Source organism: Balaenoptera borealis, assembly GCF_965194805.1.
Source record: "Balaenoptera borealis genome assembly, chromosome: 8".
Classification (NCBI taxonomy): domain Eukaryota; kingdom Metazoa; phylum Chordata; class Mammalia; order Artiodactyla; family Balaenopteridae; genus Balaenoptera; species Balaenoptera borealis.
This window is the reverse complement of record NC_138865.1, coordinates 38,677,640-38,703,854: the sequence shown is the minus strand read 5'-3', so window position 1 is coordinate 38,703,854 and position 26,215 is coordinate 38,677,640. Positions and strand designations below refer to the sequence as shown.

General features: G+C 36.8%; 1 protein-coding gene and 1 pseudogene across 2 annotated transcripts in view; one reads left to right on the top strand and one right to left on the bottom strand.

Moving 5' to 3' along the window:
• AGTPBP1 (ATP/GTP binding carboxypeptidase 1) overlaps nucleotides 1–26,215 on the bottom strand; it is a 170,935-nt gene that overhangs the window by 139,127 nt on the left and 5,593 nt on the right.
• LOC309633829 (NEDD8-conjugating enzyme UBE2F pseudogene) lies at nucleotides 618–21,152 on the top strand (annotated as a pseudogene). Its single transcript has 2 exons — nucleotides 618–631; nucleotides 1,424–21,152. The product of its transcript is annotated as an NEDD8-conjugating enzyme UBE2F pseudogene (transcript).

Sequence of the window (26,215 nt, the reverse complement as noted above, 5' to 3'; positions counted from 1 at the left end):
AAAAGAAAAAAAAAGTTAATGATATTAAACACACAATTCTGTTTTCTATATATTAGATATCATAAAAGCCATACAATTGAAAGGTTTTATCATGGGCAACATAAGACTGGAAACCACAGGAGAATGTTTGAGTTTTATGTGCTTCTGGAAGGTCACTTCAATCTGCAATGTGTGACTATTAAATTACCTAAAATCAGCCAGCAAAATGTTATCAAAAATCCTAGTGCTACAAAAATGCAAAAATTTAACATAACACAATTTATGATATAGTGCCAAGATTTCTTTTTAGATAATTCAAATTATCCTTCCTGTTCTAATACTCCACCCTAAAATACTCAAACCAATCACAGCATCATGTGATTAGTGTATTGTCCACCATTCACACAGCAGTGCAATACTGGTTAATATGTATAATTATTTCTATATGAAAACACCTTAATCAAAAACAAATTGTTTAGACAGAGCAAAAACCTTCTAAAACACCATCTCATTTAATATACTTATGCATATTTTCCCGCAATACAGGTTTCATCTTCAGAAAGTGCATATTACACATTTAAAACCTTAAATCTTTTTTTTTTTTTTAATAGAAGGAACCTAATATAGGAATTGGTTACATGGGTGTTGAAAGGCTAGCAAGCAAAAGAGGAAACCTAGGGAGGCTCAAGATAAAGAGCTGCAGGAAGCAGTTACCACCCTGGGCTGCAAGGACAAGAGGGAGAAGGGGTTTAAAACCCTAAATCTCAATTCACACAATTTTTATAATTTTTCAGATTTCTTTTACAACTATTCACCCCCCCCCCAAAAAAAAAAAAACCCTGGATATCTTTTAATTTTACATATCAATGCTTATTAATGAAGCAGAATTTTGTGGCAACACAAGAAATTTAAAAATTACTGCCAATTCAACAAGTTACATTCTTATGCAATATTTAGTAATGCTACATTTAAAGGAAAACAAACATGCAAAAAAAAGAGACTTCAAATTGTTTAATAGATTTAGAAGATATAGATATTCTGGATGTAGTTCTTCAACAACAAAGAACTTTTACATTAACAAAATAAACATGACTTTTTTTCATTTTTCTAATTAACTCAATTATGAAAGAGGAAACATGTATTTAGGGTTATGTACAAAAATTACATAGGCTGTTTTTAAGGTAGATAAGACATTTTTTTAAATGCTGTTTTTTCTTACAATTGACTTTTTTAATGACTACAAAGTCAAAGTAACTTTTTCCAATTTCCAAATTAATTAAGGGGGGGGATCTTGTGTGTCTTCAAAAGTGCTGTTGCTGCCATAAACAGAACTTAATTAAGCTACTTCTACTTGTTGAGCAGTATGACCTTCTCTAAAACTACATTAACAGCAAGCCCACCTCAGGAGGTGAGGGGCCGCATCTCGCCTGTCTCGGGTGCCCAGGGTAAAGAGAGCAGTAACACTGACGTTGGCAAGCATACTGAAGCGAGATGATGGGTCTCAAAGGGTCCCCGGACATCAGCCATAGCCTCCGACTCTGCTCGGAGGGCTTCTATGAGAGACATGCTGCTTATTAAAGAGGTTGCAGGACATGAAGCTAATTTATAATACGTTGCACATGTAAAGTGCACTTTTCTGATCCAAACAAGCTTCGCTGCTTTCAGCAAACTGTAACTCCAGCCTCCCAAAGTGAAATGCTTGACCAGGATCACTGGTAAAATATGTCTAAGTTTACTGAGAGAACATTCGGTTGATGGCACCGGCTGGGCTCCCATGAGGACATGGAAGGATGTTGTTTCGGGATTAAACTCTGTTTACTGATCCTCTCAATTCTGATGCTCGACTGAATCATGAAGCTGCAGAACATCATCTGTGGGACAAGGAGGACCTGGGGAATAAAGTTGAAGACTACACGAAGCGTTAACTGCCAGATGATAGGAGGAGAAGGCTACAGGGCTCATAGGCTGTGTTACAAGTCTGTCTCCAACTTAAAAGGAAGCCCTCCTCCCCAGTCATCAAGCTCCCTCTCAGTCCCACTGGTTGTCCAAGTCCTGTGACCATGTTGTCCTGAGGAAGAACCTCTTCACAACTGTCCACTGTAGATGGAGAGTTCTACATAAATACAGCAAGAAAATGTGTTTGAAGTTCTAAAGGGTTGCCTCCTTACCTTAACATATTTACTTTTTTGAAACTGTACTAAATAGGCCTCTGCTATTCCTGAGAAGTTGTAATGAACTCAGAATTGAGCCTAGAGCTTGCTTCTTCCCTTTTTCCCAGACAAAATCAGTTCCCTGCACAAGTGATGCTAATGATGTGCTCAGCGTAGCTTGCAGACTGGTGATAAGAAATCCGTCACAAACTGTGATTGGATGTAAATTCTCTTAGCCCTTTCCTAGATGTCATGAAGCTTCCCGGAATGTATAGTGTCATTCACTGTAGATCTCTACTGAAATGTGCATTGTATTTAATGTAAGTATATTTGGAACAGATTCGTAATTTGTACAATTTAATGCTTTAATTATTTTTTCTATTGTTATTTAGTTTGTATTTTCATTGTATAGAGCCAACAGAAGGATGTTAAGTCAAGCAACTACTTAAGAGAAATACAAAGAAAATACAAAAGAAGAAAAAAAAGTGCATTTCACTAAGCCAATATGTCCCTTACAGTCAGTTTTTCTTGCTGAAGCCTGATGCCACAGTACTTCAGAGAAAAAGAAAAGCCTTCTTTTTGCTGTGACAGTTTGTGTTCATTACAGTGTGGTGTAACAGAAAGAGCAGGAACCTAGAAGCAGAAGTGTTGCATCTCACGAAGTTTTGTGGCTTTGCCAACCAAGTGTGACAAAGCAAGAAACGGACAAAGAAGCTAAGACCTTATGCAAGGGAGGCTGGAAAGTCCAAGATCAAGGTGCTGGCAGCTACAGTGTCTGGTGAGAACTGGCTATGTGGTTCATAGACCCCCATCTTCTCACTGTGTTGTGGCATGGGGGAAGGGGCCAGGGGTTTCTCTTAGGTGTCTTATAGGAACACTAATCCCATTCATGAGAGCTCCACCCTCATGACCTAATCACCTACCAAAGGCCCACCTCCAAACACTACTGCACTGGGCATTAGTTTTCAAAAACTAAATTTTTAGGGACACAACATTCAGTTTGTAGCACTATCTGAATCACTTTTATGATCTGACCTACCTCATATTTATTTTAAAATATTTCAGGAGGTTAGGAAAAATGGACACTTTAACAGAGCTTAACAGTGGTTACCTCTGGGCATGGGGGTGAGTGGAAGAGGGGGCTGGAAAACAAGGTGATAGTGGAAAAAAGATCTTTGATTTCTTATGTTTCACCATATTGTTTTACCTTCTTATTTTGAAATTATTATAAATTCACAGGAAGTTGCAAAGATAGTAGAGAGAAGTCCCGTGTTCCCTCTCTGTTTCTCCCAACAGTTATATGACATTTTATGCTAACTCTAGCACAGTATCAAAGCCAGAAATTTGATATTCATACAACATGTTTCTCTAGTTCTGTCATTTTATTACATGTGTAATTTATGTAACTACCATGTTTTGCTATATATTTAAAATATTAGAAAGCATGGATTTATACTACTTGAATAATTAATTTTAAAAAGATGATGAAAATCACTGTAATCTCAAAATTCATTCATTTAACAAACACTAATGGTTACATAGCTTCAACTGTGTATGGCCAAAGAAAGTACTTCCAAGAAGGAGCATTTGATATAGCTGATCACTCCCTCTTCTTGCAAATACTTTATTTATATGGCCATATTTTGTTTTCTGCCTACCTCACTGCCACTCCTTCTTAAGTTGCCTTTACTAGAATGCCCCAGGGCTCAGTTCTTGTCCTTTTCAACTCCAGTCTCTTCCTTGGTGATCTCATCCAGTCTCATGACTACTCAACATCTCCACTTGGCTCTCTAATAATATCACAAACTCAACATATATAAAACTAATCTGACTTTCCCTTCCCTTCCCAATGTGCTCTAACCTCAGCTTTCCCCAACTGTAGTTAGAGACAATTCTCTCTCTCCAATTGCTCAGTCTAGAACCTTAGCGGCCTTCTTGACTCCTGTTTTATTTTACACCCCACATCCAACCCATGAGGAACTCCTGATAATTCTGTTTTCAAAATATATCCAGACTCCAATCACTTCTCCACGTCTACTACCATGATTGGGCCACTGCCCTTATTAGTCTCCTTTCAGTCTATTCTCAACAAAACATCCTGACTGATCCTTTTAAAAACTTGGAGAAAAGAGAAAAAAAAACGTAGATAAATCTTATCAGCACTCTGCTCAAAGCCCAGCAATGCTGCCCATTTCAATGACATTAGGGACCCTAAGGGAATATCCCAGCCCTTCCCTCACTAACCTCATCTCCTACCTACAACTCTTCTCCCTCACACTGCTCTAGACACACTGGCTGGGCCTCCTTGCTTTCCACCAACATGCCAGGCTCACTCTCGCCTTACTACCTTTACCCAACCTGTTTCCTTTGCCCAGAATGTTCTGCCAGATATCCCAATGACCAACCAACTCCCAAACTTCCCTTGCCCAAGTATCACCTTTTCAATAAAGCCTATCCCAACCATCCTATTTAATACTGTAAATCACTTCCAGACCCCGGCATACCCACTGCCCCTTGCCTCAGTTTACTTTTGTCTTTTCCCAGCGCACTTACCACCTTCTATGACAGGATGGTTCAAAAGTATCAGAACACATTGAAAATTGTACTCTCAATAACTGATTATAATTGAACAGGTGTCAAAACAAATTTTTAAGGGAACAGTTTATTTCCATATACTTATAAATGCTCAATATATGGCCCTATCACACCACATACATCAATCCTGTACTCTAATTCATCCCAGACTCTTAGCAGCTTATCACCACTGGTGACTACAAAAGAACCACAATGGGTTCCTTCATTTCCTCAAGGTTTTGAGGAAAGCAGCAGCAACCCAAGGTTCTTGATATAACCACATAAGTCACGTAGTTTAATATCTAATATCTTGGTGGTGACTTACTTGACTCTTTTTAATCACCTTGTAAACTAGACAATTTAACTCTGTGCACTATTTATTATCTATTTCTCTCCACTGGAATTAAAGTTCCATAAGGGCAGAAATCTTTGTTTTGCTCACTGTCTCCCAAGTACCTAGAACAGTGCCAGCACATTGCAGGTGGTAAATAAATTTCTGAATGAACAAAAATTTGAGAAAATTTTACTACACAAATAAGAAATCTTCATTTTTAAAAATCCAACAATATCGTAGATATATTGGCACGCAATATCTATCCCAATTTCTCTCCAGTATGCCTTCCTGTACTACAGGAACGTGAAAGCTTTCCAAAAAAAAAAAAAAGTATTTCCTAGACTCTCCTGCAGCTAGGGTTCCAGATGTTTTCCTCAATTTCATCATTTATGAAATTTATTAGACTGAAAGTCAGAAAAAGGCCACTTGATCCCACAGGTAAGTACCAACTTAAACGTGCTTAGTTCTTCTACAGCAGTGTATGGAGAGGTCCCAAAGTCTAGTCCAGGGTTTCTCAAAGTGGGGTCCACAAGCTGAATTCTTTGAGAGCTCACGATTGGGGGCAGGGGGTTCTTTTTTCCTTCTCTTCTATTTTTGTGCACCAAGCAATGGCAGCATAATTAATGATTTTGTTACAAATCAGCTGTGTGTGATAGTGCACAGTAGGACCATGTTCATTTGGTTAGAGTTGGCCTTGATAATTGAAGACTGCAGGACACAGGGAGAAGATAATAGGCTAATGACTATCAGCCTCTCCCTCTCAAATTGCCTCCCCTAATCTCCCCTCATGCACTGCTAACTGCCTTATAGGAGCAAATAAGCTCTACAAGTGTAATGAAAACCTGGAGGGAAATTTTAATTTTAATGAAAAAAACTTTATACCCAGTTGCCCCCACTCCTAATGCTTTGTTATTGGTCTGAACATTCCAAAATGTGGACTAAATAAATTACCAGGGACTTCTACTGTGAAATGTTTGGACTTTTTGTGATTTTCTCATTTAATTGTTTGGTATGTCCTTATGTCTCACACATTAACATTTGTAATTTACAAATATGCCTGATAATCCAATGTGGCAATTTTTGAGGCTGAGGTGTGAAAGGAAGGTCAGTGGACAATTCTGGTAAGATTAGTAATGAAGAGTTGTATCATGCGAGTCATTTCACTAAATTAATGCAACAAGAGACACACAAAAAACATACCCTTCTAATGAAAACTACTTATCAATGGATTTATACAATGGAATATCCTATTCCATTTTGTGTTGTCTGTGGAAAACAACGTTTCAAGTGCAGCAATGGCTCCAGCAGTATTCAAAAGACACAGCTGCAAATTATAGTCATTTGACACATTAAAGGTATTAATGGGATCTCAAAATAAGCATAATAAAGCTTTTGCTTTAAAAAATTACATATAATGAAAAGGCTGAGGTAGCAAGTTATATAGTAGTAGACCTTACTGACCGGAAAAAGGAAAGCCACCCCAGTTGCTGAGAACCTAATACGGCCAGAATGTAAAATTATGCTGAGTGAAATGTTTATATGAGATGCAGTAAGAGAAATTTTTAAAGTTCTACAGTACAATAACAGTAAGGTAAGTCAATGTATTGACATGTCATGTGATGTTAAAGACCTACATGATAACAGGAAAACAAGTTTCTCTAACCAGATTGATGAGCCAACAGAGTTCATCATCTGTAATATTTATAAGATTACATTATGTATTTATAGATTTTATAAGATTTGAAAATGGTGAAATCAAGAAAACCTTTTTTTGCTACAGAGTGCTGCCCAAAGCCAGCAAAGGACAGGATATTTAATGTTTTGTCCTCTGTCTAGAAACAAAAGGTCCCTCTTGGAGGAACTATGTTGGCATCTGTGCTGAAAATGTCCCACCAACAGCTGGCTCCATGTGAAGATGTGCCACTATTGTTTAAACTCTCCCGACACCCCGAAAAAAAAACCAAAAATCAAAAACCTGACTTCTCAACACAGTGTTTTCTTCACAGAGAAATGCTAGTGTCAAAAGCTCTGGGAGATGAAATGAAAAAGTTCTATTTGAAGCTACAAAAAATGATTGACTTTATTAAACAAAAACCTGTTTACTCAAAAATGTTTAAAGAGCTGTGTGAAAGCCTGGACAAAGAGCACAAAAATCTCCTGCTCCATGCAGAAGTCCAGGGGGCTTAGCAGATGAAGAGTTCTCAACAGGACATCCAAGCTGAATGGTGAGCTGCAGGGGTACTTTTGCAAACACAGTAGGCCAGATTCTGCTAAGTGCTTAGAGGATGAAGAATGGCTACTGAAACTAGCCAACTTAGCAAAGATTTGTTATCACATGAAACAAATGAACCACTCTCTGCAAGACTTTAAAGAAAGCATTTTGACTTCAAGTGACAAGATTCTTGGGGAAAAGATCAAGTGACAAAAGGATATCAAAAGATGCTCTTATTGCTGCTTGGACTTGAGAGGGAAAAAGGATATATCTGCAAATCCCAAGTCTTGCTGACCTAGGGGAACAAAATTTAAAAATAAAATAGAACAGTATTTTCCCTTTCTTTTCCAACAAGTATAGGGCTGAAATGAGAGACCCTTTCTCTGAATCATCTGTGCAGGCTGAGAACTTGACTTTGAGGAGGAAGAATTTTGCACACTGCGGTCTGACTATGAACCCAAGATGGTATTTACTGATCTGCCCCTAAAAAGTGCTGGATTTCTATCAAAGAGTAGTGTCCTGCACATCATAAGAGGGTAATGAACATCTTGCTGCCAGCTTTCAATTTCATTATATGTGTATGGAATTTTTTGTTTAACAAGCATCAAGAGCAAGTAGGAAATCATCTTATGTCAGTTGAAAATGAAATCTGTGAATGGTTATTTAAAGTTCAACCAAAGAAAACAAAAACAAGTTTCATATGAAAGACATAACTTCACTATTTTTAGTCTTAAAAACTAATAAGTTTATTGTATAAAACCTTTTGATAAAATATCAAGTGATCAACACACATATATATACTCATTTGTAATTCCTGGACCTATATTTGAGCCTCATCATGTCAGTCAGGAAAAAAAGAGTTTGTTTTTATCAAATTCTGGTATAAATTCTAATGGGCTATATTTTTATTACTATTACTTTGGCTTATGGTTTTTAGATAGCAAATATCTGCACTGTCAATAATTTTCATGTTTGTAGTAAACACTAGTTAAAATCAGTTTACAGTGGTACCGGCAAAAAGATAGACAAAGAGACCAATGGAATGGAACTGCAAGTCTAGAAATAAACACATACATTTATGGCCTATTGATTACTGACAAGGGTGTCAAGTCCATTCCATAATGAAAGAACAGTCTCTTCTATTGCTGGGACAACTGGATTTCCACATGCAAAAGAAAGAATTTGAACACCCACTCACGCCATATATAAATATTAACTCAAAATGAATCAACGACCTAAATATAAGCACTAAAACTCTTAAAAGAAAACATGGGAGTAAATCTGTATGACCTTGAATTTGGTGATGGATTCTAAGTTATGGCAACAAAAGCATTAGGAACAAAAAATAAATAAATAAATTGAACTTCAAAATTAAAAACTTCTGTGCATCTAAGGACATTGTCAAGAAAGTGAAAAGACAACATACAGAATGGGAGAAAATATTTGCAAATCATACATCTCATAAGGGTTTAATATCCAGGGACTTCCCTGGTGGCGCAGTGGTTGAGAGTCTGACAATGCAGGGGACACGGGTTCAATCCCTGGTCCGGGAAGATCCCACATGCCATGGAGCAACTAAGCCCATGCGCCACAACTACTGAGCCTGCGCTCTAGAACCCACGTGCCACAACTACTGAAGCCGGCAAGCCACAACTACTGAAGCCTGCACACCTAGAGCCCATGCTCTGCAACAAGAGAAGCCACTGCAATGAGAAGCCCGCACACCACAACGAAGTGTAGCCCCTGCTTGCCACAACTAGAGAAAGCCTGGGCACAGCAATGAAGACCCAATGCAGCCAAAAATAAGTAAATAAATAAATAAATTTAAAAAATAAAAGAATGTGGATAAATTGAAACCCTCACACATTGCTGGTGGGAATGTAAAATGGTGCAACCACCATGGAAAACAGTTTGGCGGTTCCTCAAAAAGAATTACCATATGACCCTGCAATTCTACTCGTAGGTATATACCCACAAGAATTGAAAACAGAGACTCAAACAGATAATTGTACGTCAACGTACATAGCATTCTTCACAACACCAAAACATAAAAACAACCTAAGTGTCTACTGAAAGATGAATGTAGAAAATGTGGTATATACACAAAATGGAATGTTATTTAGCCATTAAAAGGAATAAAGTTCTAACACATGCTACAGTATGAATGAACCTTGAAAACATTATGCTAAGTGAAATAAGTCAGAAACAAAACAACAAATATTGTATGCTTCCACTTATATAAAATATCTATAACAGGCAAATTCATAGAGATATAAAGTAGATTAGTTTACTGGGGGCTGGTGGCAAGGGTGAATGGGGAGTCACTGCTTAATGGTTGCAGAGTATCTGTTTGGGGTGATGACAAATTTTGGAAATTAGATAGTGATGACTGTTGTATAACATCGTGAAAGTAATTAATGCTACTGAATTATAAGCTTAAAAATGGTTAAAATGGCAAATTTTATGTTAAATATATTTTACCACAATAAAAAGATAATTTTTTTAAAACTCAGCTTACAATATTTTTTTAAACTAAGTCTACCAAGGCTACTTTTCAAAAAAATTGAATCCCATTTTAGCTTAAGCCAGTTATTTAACAGAAATTTATTATCATCACCATATGTGTTTTTAAAAATCACAAAAAGGAAAGAGATTAGTCTCCAGAACAGTAAGCTAAGTTTAACTACCTGGTTATTTTTCAAGTAAGGTGGGTTAAAGTCTTTATTTGCATTAAATAAAGAAAAATAAAATTACTCTTGTACAAGCCATATACCACAAGCCATGCTATTGATATCTTGTATAGTAAAAATCTGTAAGACTCCTAGGCCTACTTGGATAAAGTACAAAAATACAGTGGGAAATTTTAGGAAAAGGAAAAACTTTTTTCTACCTGCATTACTAACTCACATAAGAGTTTATATCCTGTGTGCAGATGGAGATCCATACAAAAGAATAGACTAATTAGATGGCCAAAATATATAGAGGCACAGAAAAATATCATTCTCTATCAAAAAAGCATTAGCAATCATTACTGGAGTACTGTATTGTAAGGCCTAAAATTTCAAGTGCTGTTCTGACAGCTTTGAGCCTCACAGGGCCCCAGAGGCCTAATGAGAGTTCTCCCACCCTCACCATAGCCAACAGGAAAGACTCCTCACCCAGCTCAGTCCACTATCAGCTGAATCAGTTGCACTCCACTCAGTCCTCAACCCAACTAGTTTCAGTTCCCTGCCAGTCCTCAGAATTATTCAAACAAACTAATCACATCCTCCCACGGGGGTGGAGAGTTGCGGGGAGTACTTCATCCTTTTGTTACTCCAAAGCCAATCTCCCATAGACAATTTGGCTAGTTTACTCTACTCCCAAGTACCATTCCCATAGGTTGTGAGTACATGTAACTAAACAATTACTGTCTCATCTGATCAGGGTCAGGTAGCAGCCATCTTGTACAATTTAGGACAGGAGATCTCTCTTTCACCAATCAGGTGAAGGGAGGTGAATAGGAGGTGGTCAGACAATTACTATATCTAAACTTTCTGTTTACACTAATATCACACCTGTAACCTGAGACCTGAAAATTATTTCATGGATCCTCCAGGGTATAAAAATTGAGAAAGGCTAGTCTAGTCTCTTGTAGGCAGGGCTGGTACAGACCAGAACAGGTCCAGTGTGGTTCTAGAGCTGGTTAAGTATAGCAGGAGATTCCTGAGCACCATGGCCTCCTGACCACAACATTTTCCTGATTTTAAAACAGCAGTAAAGATCTAGAGGCAATTTCACAATTAGACAGGAGGCCTCTTAGTCAAAAAAAGACAATAACTCCCTGTGCTTCTCAGTTCTGTGCAGAGGTTTTGGAGGTTGTTCCTTTGAAGCTCAATCAAGAGTCTCTTTCTTTAGATGTCTAAACAATTCTGTAAACCACTTAATACCTGTGCTAGATATTGATTCATTCCCCCTCCTCTCCAAATTCACCCTTTTTGCCTGTACTGTGAAAATGGATTTATGTACTTAAAATACCAATTTCTTTGCCAACTGACATGATATTAAGCTTTGTCAAGAGAGCACTGGAAAGACACTGTAGGGGAAAAAGATTCTGTTTCGTGGTTCCAATGTGCTCACTTGGCTGCAGCAGGCAAGGCTTCTCCAGGACCCACCCCGACAAGGATGGTTTCTCCAGCACCAGATTCCTGCAGCAGTGCAGCTTCTCCAACAGGAGGTTAGGCAGTTTTGTAGCAGAGTGCCGCTGGTGAGTCACCTCCCCAGGAACGCTTTCCCTGGTACCCAAGAGGGCACATATCCAGCAAATTCTCCTAGTGCCACACCTTACCTACTTGACTTGAACGTGCCCTACCTAACCAAGGATAGATGTCAGTGAGCCCTGGGGTTAGAAACTGCTCTTTATATCAGCTATTCCTATATTCTTTAGCATTACCTTGACTTCTTACTGGTAAATCCCATATTGCTCCAATCCCCTGTTACAGTCAGTAATTCTTTTTTTTAATTTTTGTTGGAGTATAGTTGATTTACAATGTTGTGTTACTTTCTGCTGTATGGCAAAGTGAATCAGTTATACATATAAATATATCCATTCTTTTTTAGATTCTTTTCCCATATAGGTCATTAGAGAGTACTGAGTAGAATTCCCTGTGCTATACAGTAGGTCCTTATTAGTTATCTATTTTATATATAGTAGTGTACATATGTCAATCCCAATCTCCCAATTTATCCCTCCCTCCCTTTCCCCCCCGGTAACCATAAATTTGTTTTCTATATCTGTGACTCTATTTCTGTTTTATAAATAAGTTCATTTGTACTTTTTTTAGATTCCACATATAAGCAATATCATATATTTGTCTTTGTCTGACTTACTTCACCTAGTATGATAATTGCTAGGTCCACCCATGTTGCTGTAAATGGCATTATTTCATTCTTTTTTATGGCTGAGCAATATTCCATTATATATACGTACCACATCTTCTTTATCCAATCCTCTATCAATGGACATGTAGGTTGCTTCCATGTCTTGGCTATTGTAAACAGTGCTGCAGTGAACACTGGGGTGCATGTATCCTTTCAGATTATGGTTTTCTCCAGATATATGCCCAGGAGTGGGATTGCTGGATCATATGGTAGTTCTATTTTCAGCTTTTTAAGGAACCTCCATACTGTTCTTCATAGCGGTTGTACCAATTTACATTCCCGCCAACAGTGTAGGAGAGTTGCTTTTCCTCCATACTCTCTAGAGCAATTATTGTTTGTAGACTTTTTGATGATGGCCATTCTGACCAGTGTGAGGTGATATCTCATTGTAGTTTTGATTTGCATTTCTCTGATAATTAGTGATGTTAAGCATCTTTTCATGTGCTTTTTGGCCATCTGTATGTTTTCTTTGGAGAAATGTCTATTCAGATCTTCTTCCCATTTTTTGATTTTTTTGTTTTGTTTTGCTTTTTGGTTTTGGGGGTTTTTTTTGACATAGAGCTACATGAGCTGTTTGTATATTTTGGAGATTAATCCCTTGTCGGTCGCTTCATTTGCAAATATTTTCTCCCATTCTGTGGCTTGTCTTTTCATTTTGTTTATGGTTTCCTTTGCTGTGCAGACACTTTTAAGTTTAATTAGGTCCCATTTGTTTATTTTTGTTTTTATTTTTCATTACTCTAGAAGGGATCGACTGTCCTAAATTGTACAAGATAGCTACTACCTGACCCTGATCAGATCAAAAAAGATACTGCTGTGATTTATGTCAAAGAGTGTTCTGCCTATGTTTTCCTCTAAGAGTTTTATAGTGTCTGCCCTTACACTTAGGTCTTTGATCCATTTGGAGTTTATTTTTGTGTATGGTGTTAGAGAATGTTCTAATTTTATTTTTTTTACATGTAGCTGTCCAGTTTTCCCAGCACCACTTCTCAGCCTTTTGGCTAAGATCAAGTGTAGTCAATAATTCTTTATACTACTCTTTCCCTGTTAAATTACTATGTGGCTTCTATCTCCTGATCGGACCCAGACTGATATATCACAACAATTTTTTAAGCTCTTTAGTACCCCATGGTAAATAAATCCTCTCTGCTTAAGTTACATCAAGTGGATTCTGTTCTCTATAATTAAGTCTTCACTGTTTTCTCTTTGAATAAAGAATTTTTAGGGGTGGGGTGGGTGGAAGGATTTTACAATATTCATAACATCATTTTTTTTAATTAGGAAGTGATACTAATTATACATAGCCAGGGTTAAGAATGGCTACTGAAGATTATATTCCCAGGTCAGGCTATTAAATAGTTTAATTGTAATATTAACTTCATCTTAGAGTACTACCATTCCTGTAATGCCTAACCACTATTTTAAAAAATTAGTCTACAGTGAGATACCACTTCACACCTACTAAAATATCTATAATAAAAAACACAGATAATAACAAGTGTTAACAAGGATATGGAGAAACTAGAACCCTTATTATACATTGCTGATGGGAAAGTAAAATGATACAGCTGCTTTGAAAACAGTCTAGCAGTTCCTCAAAAAGCTAAACATAAAGTGGCCATAATGACTCAGCTATTCCATCTCTTGGTACATACCCAAAGAAATGAAAAGTTATATCCATACAAAAACCTGTACAAAAATGTTTATAGCGGCATTATTCATAAAAACCAAGAAGTGGAAACAACCCAAATGCCCATCGACTTACGAATGGATAAATAAAATGTGGTATATCCATACAATGTAATATTATTCAGTGACAAAAAGAAACAAAGTACTTATATGTGCTACCTGGATGAATCTTAAAAATATTATGTTAAGTGGAAGAAGCCAATCAAGAAAGACCACATAATTATATCATTCCATTTATATGAAATATCCAGGATAGCTAAATCTATAGAGACAGAAAGTAAATTAGTGGTTACCTAGGACTAGGAGAGATGGGGATGGCTGTGTGGGCAGAGGCTAAAAGGGTGTGGGGCTTCTTTGAGGGGTAATGAAAATGTTCTTTCTAAAACTGACTGTGGTGATGTTTACACAACTCTGTGAATGTACTAAAATCCACTGAATTGCATACTTTAACTGGTGAAATTGTATGGTATGTGAGTTATATCTCAATACAACTATTTAAAAAAAAAGGCTTAATCTCTGCAGGTACTTTCATAATTCAACCATTCCTAAATTAGGATTAGAGACTTAAATCCTTCTGTACCTCAGTGCCTGCTTCTCTTGATAGAATACAATACCCTTTACACAAAAGCAAAACTACAGACCCACCTGGCTCTTGGGAATATGTATTCTGAGTTATTTACCCAAAAGAGGTTTGGGGGGAAAAAAAGCTGCACTATGCTGTCACATAAAAATCTACAGTATACACCTCCCCCAGTTGGGGGAAGAGTCTGTATAAATTGATTTTTATATATTTAAATGTGGCTTACACTGGAATTAAATGTGGAAATCTGGCCTTAGCAGAAAATCATACAAGCAAATAAACTAGCTCAAGCTAGCCCACACCTAAGGAAAAGTAAACAATTTTGTATATTCCAGCTCAAAAGTACAAAGGTTTGGATCTTCTGAATTTTTGAGATTTTCCTGATCTTTTGCTCTCAACTAGAACTAGTTCCAGGCCTAGAGAATCTAAAAACTGAAACCCTCAGTTCTCACTGGCTTAACCCTGGAATCAAGCTCATCAGCCAAGTCAATAAACAGGCACACACACATAAGGCATCAGTATTTCATACGTGTAAGCTGTCCTAATTTTCATTCCACAAACAAGCCACAGAAGAAATTCTGACACACAGCAAAGGTAAAGCTGTATATTCGAAATATATAAAGACTTCAAATACACGTGATTTTAAATTTATTTCAAGTCAAACTGCTACAAAAGAAAAAACGCCAAGAACCATATACTGTTCACACTCCAAAGCCCCATCTAAATCTCTAAAAAACAATCTGAGGAAATATGATTCCCTTTGACTTGACTTGCTTAAACAACTTGGTCCAGTTCCCATTCAGCCAGAACAACTTCACTAATTTACTCTCATCTGTTTACTAATGGGTCTCCCCACAAGGTATCATTAGACAAAAAACTTCCACTATTTAAAAACGTTTGAGAAACACTGTTCTAATCAATAATAATAACCTTTGCTGTTAAATACCAGATAATTGTTCTTGTTGGAATGGTTGTGGGCAACTAGGAAAAGACTGTAGTTAAAGAAAATCTGGGTAGCTGGTCCTACCATGGGGAATGGGAAAACAAGTATGCTGAAAAGAGCTTTTTTCAGCTCTCCCTTATTGTTTCATCATCTAAAAGGAAGAAACCATTTTTCAAGAATATAAGTGAGCTACTATTCCCCCACACCAGCTATGTCAATGTGATGGAAAATTGTAAATCCTGATTATTTAATAAGATCCCAAAGAATATGCTTATACCCCTTTCCCTTATTAAAGGAAAAAGAAACTTTAAAGAAAAGAGATAAATAACATCTATCGTCTAAAGGAAAGAAGAGTAACATTCCCAGCAATAGGCAGATAGAGATTATTATCATCTAAATTAAGAGAGAAATATATACATTGGACATGATCTGTGTTTATTAACCTACTCTAAATTACAATATTAAGGTATACATTTTCATCCAGTTACATTAAACATATGACATTTTATGATTAGTTTACTAATGTTTTAACCTGATCTGCAAACAGGCAAATTTATTTCACCTATATTACTGTCATTAATTTTATCAAAAAATGTGGATAACAGTAAACCTATAAGAAGGTTATACCTTTTACCTTTCTTCATTATGCATCCTCATTAAAAACACAAGCATTTGGTTGGTTCACACACTACTCCACAAAAGATGCTCTGACATTTACAAAGGTCTAATTTGTTCTGCTATGTGATGTTTTAATTATACTACAAATAATAGGGTCTTATTGTTGGAGGAGCAGAATCCAACTACACTTCAATTTAATTAAATAGTTTATTTAAAATAACTCTTCCACCCAACACTGCTTCCAACTGACTATTTTTATTCTTAAACAAATGCCAAAATTCCTAAATCCATATAGGTGATGGAAGAAATTAAAATTCTTACCTTGAAACACATATTTTCCTTGCCTCTAACCTATGACTCTAACCCATTAAAATGGTTTAAGTTTTGTTTGTTTCTTTGTTTGTTTTAAGGAAAGTACCCCAGCCCTAAGTCACCTCCCACTAATATCACAATAGGAATCAAAATATACAGAACATGAGGAACTCAAAAAGCTATCAGGCATATAAGAAACTAATAGCAAAAGGACAAAAGTTCCTCCTTACGAATAATTACTTTAGATGTAAATGGATTAAACTCTCCAATAGACATTGACAAAAATGGATTTTAAAAACATAATCCAACTATATGTTCTCTACAAGAGACTTACTTTAGATACAAAGGTACAAATGAGTTGAAAGTGAAAGGATGGAAAAAGATATGACATGCAAATAGTAACCAAAAGACAGCACGGGTGGCTGTACTAATACCAGACAAAATAGACTTTAAATCAAAGGAGGTTATAAAATACAAAGAAGAACACTATATATTAATAAAAGGCTCAAGAGAACAAGAAGATATAACAATTATAAACATTCATCTAATAACAGACTATCAAAATATATGAAGTAAAAACTGACAGAATTAAAGGGGAAAATAGACAGTTCTATAATAATAGTTGGCAGTTTCAACACCCTACTCTCAATAATGGATAGAACAACCAGATGGAAGATAAGTAAGGAAATAGAGAACATGAACAACACAATTAACCAACTAGAGATAACAGACATATACAGAACATTCTACCTAACAACAGATTATACATTCTTCTCAAGTACAAGTGGGACATTCTCCAGAATACATGATATATCAGGCCACAAATTATGTCTCAATAGAGTTTTAAAGACAGATAATCATACAAAGTATTTTTCCTAACTACAACAGAATGAATTTAGAAATCAGTAAAAGAAAAATTAGAAAATTCACAAATTTGTGGAAATTAAACAATATGCTCTTAAACAACCAATGGGTCAAAGTAGAAATCCTAAGGGAAATTAGAAATACTTAAAAGACAAATGAAAACAAAAAACACAACATACCAAAATTTATTAGATGCGGTGAAAGTAGTGCTAAGGGGGAAATTTATAGCTATAAACACATATTAAAAAATAAGAAAGATCTCAAATCAACAACTTAACTTTACAATTTAAGAAACTAGAAAAAGCTGAAACCCAAAGCTAGCAGAAAGAAGAAAATAATAAAGACTAGGGCAGAGATAAATGAAATAGTGAATAGAAAAATAATACAGAAAAACCAACAAAAACAAAAGTTGATTCTTCAAAAAATTAACAAAATTGACGAAACTTTAGCAAGATTAAGAAAAAAGAAGCAAATTACTAATCAGAAAGTGCAGACATTACTGATTCCACAGAAATAAAAAAGATTTTATGAGAGTACTGTGAACAACTGTGCACCAACAAAGTGGAAAACCTAGGTAAAACTGACAAATTTCTAGAAACCTATTAAGTCACAAAGAAATAGAAAATCTGAATAGACCCATAATTATTAAGGAGATTGAGTCAGTAATCAAAAATCTCCCAACAAAGAAAAGCCCCAAACCTAATGGCTTCACTAGTGAAATGTACCAAACATTTAAAGAATATCAATGCTCCTCAAATTCTTCAAAAAACTGAAGTGGAGGGAACACTTCCTAACTCATTCTATGAGGCCAGCATCACCCTGATACCAAAGCCACACAGACATTACAAGAAAACTACAGACCAATACCCCTTTGAACACAGATCCAAAAAATCCCCCACAAAATACCAGCAAACTGAATTCAGCAGCATAAATGTAAATCAAAAGCACAATGAGATATCACCTAACACCCAACAGGATGGCTACTATCCAAAAAAAAACAAAACACAAAAAAACCCACACAGAGAAAATAACAAGTGTTGACAAGGATGTAAAGAAATTGGAACCCTTGTTCAATGTTGGTGTTGGTGTGAATGTAAAATGATGCAGCCGTGATGGAAACAGTATGGTCATTCCTCAAAAAATTAATAATAGAATTACCATATGACCCAGCAATTCCACTTCTGAGTATGTACCCAAAAGAACTAAAAGCAGGGTCTCAAAGAAATATATGCACACCCATCTACACAGCAGCAGCATTATTCACAACAGCCAAAAGGTAGAAGCAACACAAGGATCTATCAATGGATGAAAAAACAAAAAAATTAACAAATATGGTATATACATACAATGGAATGTTAGTCAGCCTTAAAAAGGAAAAAAATTCTGACACATGCTACAGTGTAGATGAACCTTGAAGATACCGTACTAAAAGAAATAAGTCAATCACAAAAGAGCAAATACTGCATGATTCCATTCATATAATGTAGATAAAGTAGTCTAATTCAGAGAGAGAAAAAACAAAATGGTAGTTGCCAGGGGCAGGTGGGAGGGGAAGAAATGGGCAGTTATTATTTAATGGAACAAGAGTTTTAGTTTTGCAAGATGAAAAGTTCTAGAGATGGATGGTAATAATGGATGCACAACAATGTGAATTACTTAATGCCACTGAACCATATATTAAAAATGATTAAGGGCTTCCCTGGTGGCGCAGTGCTTAAGAATCCGCCTACCAATGCAGGAGACACGGGTTCGAGCACTAGGCCGGGAAGATCCCACATGCCACGCAGCAACTAAGCCCATTCGCTGCAACTACTGAGCCTGTGTTCTAGAGCCCGCAAATCCACAACTACTGAGCCTGGTGCCACAACTACTGAAGCCGGCGCGCCTAGAGACCATGCTCCGAACAAGAGAAGCCACCACAATGAGAAGCCTCTGCACCAAAATGAAGAGTAGACCCCGCTCACCACAACCAGAGGAAAGCCCGCGTGCAGCAATGAAGACCCAACGCAGCCAAAACATAAATAAATAAAATAAAATAATTTATTTTAAAAAAAAGATTAAAACGCTAAACTTTATGTTATATATATTATACCATAATTTCTTAAAATAAATTTTTAAATCAAAATATGGACCAAAACTATGAATGAGTCAATACGTTAAAGATTGGAAAAAATAAGTTTCAAATGTAAACACAAAGTTAAAATTGGGGGATTGGTTCAAGATGGTGGAATAGAAGGACATGCTCTCACTCCCTCTTGTGACAACACCAGAATCACAATTAACTGCTAAACAATCATCGACAGGAAGACACTGGAATTCACCAAAAAAGATACCCCAGATCCAAACACAAAGGAGAAGCCACGATGCGATGGTAAGAGGGGCACAATCACAATAAAATCAAATCCCATAACTGCTGGGTGGGTGACTCACAAACTGGAGAACACTTATACCACAGAAGTCCACCCACTGGAGTGAAGGTTCTGAGCCCCACGTCAGGCTTCCCAACCTGGGGGTCCGGCAACGGGAGCAGGAATTCCTAGAGAATCAAACTTTGAAGGCCAGCGGGATTTGATTGCAGGTCTTCGACAGGACTGGGGGAAACAGAGACTCCACTCTTGGAGGGCACACACAAAGTAGTGTGTGCATGGGGACCTAGGGGAAGGAGCAGTGACCCCATAGGAGACTGAACCAGACCTACCTGCTAGTGTTGGAGGGTCTCCTGCAGAGGCGGGGGGTGGCTGTGGCTCACCGTGGGGACAAGGACACTGGCAGCAGAAGTTCTGGGACGTACTCCTTGGCGAGAGCCTTCCCAGAGTCCAACATTAGCCCCACCAAAGAGCCCAGGTAGGCTCCAGTGTTGGGTCGCCCCAGGCCAAACAACCAACAGAGGGGGAACCCAGCCCCACCCATCAGCAGACAAGCTGATTAAACTTTTACTGAGCTCTGCCCACCAGAGCAACACCCACCTCTACCCACCACCAGTCCCTCCTATCAGGAAACCTGCACAAGCCTCTTAGATAGGCTCATCCATCAGAGGGCAGACAGCAGAAGCAAGAAGAACTACAATCCTGCAGGCTATGGAACAAAAACCACATTCACAAAAAGCTAAATGAGATGAAAAGGCAACGGCTATGTACCAGATGAAGAAACAAGATAAAACCCCAGAAAAACAAATAAATGGAGATAGGCAACCTTCCAGAAAAAGAATTCAGAATAATGATAGTGAAGATCCAGGACCTCAGAAAAAGAATGGAGGCAAAGATAGAGAAGATGCAAGAAATGTTTAACAAAGATCTGGAAGAATTAAAGAACAAACAGAGATGAACAATACAATAACTGAAATGAAAACTACATTAGAAGGAATCAATAGCAGAATAACTGAGGCAGAAGAACGGATAAGTGACCTGGAAGACAAACTGGGGGAATTCACCAGTGCGGAACAGAATAAAGAAAAAACAGTGAAAAGAAATGAAGACAGCCTAAGAGGCCTCTGAGACAACATTAAATGCAACAACATTCGCATTATAGGGGTCCCAGAAGGAGACGAGAGAGAGAAAGGACCCAAGAAAATATTTGAACAGATCATAGTCGAAAACTTCCCTAATGTGGGAAAGGAAATAGCCACCAAAGTACAAGAAACGCAGAGAGTCCCATACAGGATAAACGCAAGGAGAAACACGCGTAGACACATAGTAATCAAATTGGTAAAAATTAAAGACAAAGAAAACTTACTGAAAGCAGCAAGGGAAAAACAACAATTAACATACAAGGGAACTCCCATAAGGTTAAGAGCTGATTTCTCAGCAGAAACTCTACAAGCCAAAAGGGAGTGCCATGATATACTTAAAGTAATGAAAGGGAAGAACCAACAACCAAGATTACTCTACCCAGCAAGGATCTCATTCAGATTCGATGGAGAAATCAAAAGCTTTACAGACAAGCAAAAGCTAAGAGAATTCAGCACCACCAAACCAGCTCTACAACAAATGCTAAAGGAACTTCTCTAAGTGGGAAACACAAGAGAAGAAAAGGACCTACATAAACAAGCCTGTAACAATTAAGAAAATGGTCATAGGAACATACATATGGGTAATTACCTTAAACATGAATGGATTAAATGCTCCAACCAAAAGACACAGGCTTGCTGAATGGATACAAAAACAGGACCCATATATATGCTGTCTACAAGAGACCCACTTCAGACCGAGGGACACATACAGACTGAAAGTGAGGGGATGGAAAAAGATATTCCATGCACATGGAAATCAAAAGGAAGCTGGAGTAGCTATACTCATATCAGATAAAATAGACTTTAAAACAAAGAATGTTACAAGAGACAAGGAAGGACACTACATAATGATCAAGGGATCAATCCAAGAAGAAGATATAACAATTATAAATATATATACGCACCCAACATAGGAGTACCTCTATACATAAGGCAACTGCTAACAGCTATAAAAGAGGAAATAGACAGTAATACAATAATAGTGGGGGACTTTAACACCTCACTTACACCAATGGACAGATCATCCAAAATGAAAATAAATTAGGAAACAGAAGCTTTAAATGACACAATAGACCAGAGAGATTTAATTGATATATATAGGACATTCCATCCCAAAACAGCAGATTAGACTTTCTTCTCAAGTGCACACGGAGCATTCTCCAGGATAGATCACATCTTGGGTCACAAATCAAGCCTCAGTAAATTTAAGAAAACTGAAATCATATCAATCATCTTTTCTGACCACAACGCTATGAGATTAGAAATCAACTACAGGGAAAATAACGTAAAAAACACAAACACATGGAGGCTAAACAATACGTTACTAAACAACCAAGAGATCACTGAAGAAATTAAAGAGGAAATCAAAAAATACCTAGAGACAAACGACAATGAAAACACGATGATCCAAAATCTATGGGATGCAGCTAAAGCAGTTCTAAGAGGGAAGTTTATAGCTATACAAGCCTACCTCAAGAAACAAGAAAAATCTCACATAAACAATCTAACCTTACACCTAAAGGAACTAGGGAAAGAAGAACAAACAAAACCCAAAGTTAGCAGAAGGAAAGAAATCGTAAAGATCAGAGCAGAAATAAATGAAATAGAAACAAAGAAAACCATAGCAAAGATCAATAAAACTAAAAGCTGGTTCTTTGAGAAGATAAACAAAATTGATAAACCGTTAGCCAGACTCATCAAGAAAAAGAGGGAGAGGACTCAAATCAGTAAAATTAAAAATGAAAAAGGAGAAGTTACAACAGACACCACAGAAATACAAAGCATCCTAAGAGACTTCTACAAGCAACCCGATGCCAATAAAATGGACAACCTGGAAGAAATGGACAAATTCGTAGAAAGGTATAACCTTCCAAGACTGAACCAGGAAGAAATAGAAAATATGAACAGACCAATCACAAGTTATGAAATTGAAACTGTGATTAAAAATCTTCCAACAAACAAAAGTCCAGGACCAGATGGCTTCACAGGTAAATTTTATCAAACATTTAGAGAAGAGCTAACACCCATCCTTCTCAAACTCTTCCAAAAAATTGCAGAGGAAGGAACACTCCCAAACGCATTCTATGAGGTCATCATCACTCTGATACCAAAACTAGACAAAGATATTACAAAAAAGGAAAATTACAGACCAATATCACTGATGAATATAGATGCAAAAATCCTCAACAAAATACTAGTAAATAGAATCCAACAACACATTAAAAGGATCATACACCATGATCAAGTGGGATTTATCCCAGGGATGCAAGGATTCTTCAATATATGCAAATCAATCAATGTGATACACCATATTAACAAATTGAAGAAGAAAAACCATATCAACTCAATAGATGCAGAAAAAGCTTTTGACAAAATTCAGCACCCATTTATGGTAAAAACTCTCCAGAAAGTGGGCATAGAGGGAACCTACCTCAACATAATAAAGGCCATATACGACAAACCCACAGCAAACATCATTCTCAATGGTGAAAAACTGAAAGCATTTCCTCTATGATCAGGAACAAGACAAGGATGTCCACTCTCACCACTATTATTCAAGATAGTTTTGGAAGTCCTAGCCACAGAAATCAGAGAAGAAAAAGAAATGAAAGGAATACAAATTGGAAAAAAAGAAGTATAACTGTCACTGTTTGCAGATGACATGATACTATACGTAGAGAATCCTAAAGATGCCACCAGAAAACTACTAGAGCTAATCAATAAAGTTGTAGGATACAAAATTAATGCACAGAAATCTCTTGCATCCCTATACACTAATGATGAAAAATCTGAAAGAGAAATTAAGGAAACACTCCCATTTACCATTGCAACAAAAAGAAGAAAATACCTAGGAATAAACCTACCTAGGGAGACAAAAGACCTGTATGCAGAAAACTATAAGACACTGATGGAAGAAATTAAAGATGATATCAACAGATGGAGAGATATACCATGTTCTTGGATTGGAAGAATCAATATTGTGAAAATGACTATAGTACTCAAAGCAATGTACAGATTCAGTGCAATCCTTATCAAACTACCAATGCCTTTTTTTACAGAACTAGTACAAAAAATCTTAAAATTTGTATGGAGACACAAAAGACCCCGAATAGCCAAAGCAGTCTTGAGGGAAAAAAGCGGAGCTGGAGGAGTCTGACTCCCTGACTTCAGACTATACTACAAAGCTACGGTAATCAAGACAATATGGTACTGGCACAAAAACAGAAACATAGATCAATGGAACAAGATAGAAACCCAGAGATAAACCCCCGCACATATGGTCAACTAATCTATGACAAAGTAGGCAAGGATATACAATGGAGAAAAGACAGTCTCTTCAATAAGTGGTGCTGGGAAAACTGGACAGCTACATGTAAAAGAATGAAATTAGAATACTCCCTAACACCATACACAAAAATAAACTCAAAATGGATTAGAGACCTAAATGTAAGACTGGACACTGTAAAACTCTTAGAGGAAAACATAGGAAGAACAACACTCTTTGACATAAATCACAGCAAGATCTTTTTTGATCCACCTCCTAGAGTAATGGAAATAAAAACAAAAATAAACAAATGGGACCTAATGAAACTTAAAAGCTTTTACACAGCAAAGGAAACCATAAACAAGACGAAAAGACAACCCTCAGAATGGGAGAAAATATTTGCAAATGAATCAACGGACAAAGGATTAATCTCCAAAATATATAAACAGCTCATGAAGCTCAATATTAATGAAACAAATAACCCAATCCAAAAATGGGCAGAAGACCTAAATAGACATTTCTCCAAAGAAGACATACAGATGGCCAAGAAGCACATGAAAAGCTGCTCAACATCACTAATTATTAGAGAAATGCAAATCAAAACTACAATGAGGTATCACCTCACACCAGTTAGAATGGGCATCATCAGAAAATCTACAAACAACAAATGCTGGAGAGGGTGTGGAGAAAAGGGAACCCTCTTGCACTGCTGGTGGGAATGTAAATTGATACAGCCACTATGGAGAACAGTATGGAGATTCCTTAAAAAACTAAAAATAGAATTACCATATGACCCAGCAATCCCACTACTGGTCATATACCCAGAGAAAACCATAATTCAAAAAGACACATGCACCCCAATGTTCATTGCAACACTATTTACAATAGCCAGGTCATGGAAGCAACCTAAATGCCCATCGACAGATGAATGGATAAAGAAGATGTGGTACATATATACAATGGAATATTACTCAGCCATAAAAAGGAGCGAAATTGGGTGATTTGTTGACACGTGGATGGATCCAGAGACTGTCATACAGAGTGAAGTAAGTCAGAAAGAGAAAAACAAATATCGTATATTAACGCATATATGTGGAACCTAGAAAAATGGTACAGATGAACCGGTTTGCAGGGCAGAAATGGAGACACAGATGTAGAGAACAAACGTATGGACACCAAGAGGGGAAAGCGGCAGGGGGTGGGGGTGGTGGTGTGATGAATTGGGAGACTGGCATCGACATGTATACAATGATGTGTATAAAATGGATGACTAATAAGAACCTGCTGTATAAAAAAATAAATAAAAGAAAATCTGGACCCAAAAAATAAAAAATCTGTTGAAGAGGAAAAATTAAATTAAGTTAAATTTAAAAAAATTAAAACTGATGAGATGAAATTAACAGATGAAAGAGACATTTTCAAGGCAAAGAAAAAATCCCAGAACTCTAGAGTTGTAGCAGGCTTCAAAGATCTCGTGGAAGTCAAATTCTTTCACTCTGTAAATTAGCAGAGAAGCTCCTCAGGGAGGTTAGCAGTCTTGCATCAACTATCATCAATCAGTTCTGCCTACATTCAACAAGAAGCTGTGCCTACCATAAATTAACAAATCTGGAGTTTTTGTCAAAAATAGCATTATTTTCAATTCATTAAACTCTATTATATGTAGACAGTGTTAACATTTTTATTACTATTATTCTACCATAAATCCTTCATTGACATTATTATTATTATTATTCCCAATGTAACCTATACCCTTATAATCATAATCGTAAATCATTTTCCCCACGTGGAAAAGATGTGACACAAAGACAGCAAGTGCTGGGCACCTCTCCTTAGGATGGTTCATCCTCAGCAAGAATTAAATGAGAAATGAAGGGAGCTAAGTAGTTTGTCTTTTTTTTTTTCCAGCTTATGAGCTAGGTATCAAGCGAGGTTTCCATACTGTGCCTTCACTATATTTGTCTAACATGTAAAATCCAAAAAAAATTAGATTTGAACATTTATGTGGAAATGTACTACCAAATCTTTTTGTTTTAAGATAGTGTAATTTCAGAATACTAATAATAAAGCCCCCTTGTATCAGCACTTGACTAAAACCCTAAGAAACCTCTCAACTTTCTATGAATAATCTTAACTCTGCTTAAATGTTTTTTTTTTTAAAGAAGGCCTTTACAGGGACCCAAAAGTCTGAAGCAAAAAGAGACTAGAAATAGTTACTACCACTTCCCTTCCTAATCAAAGTTTGGTAGAAATCCCCTATGATTTAT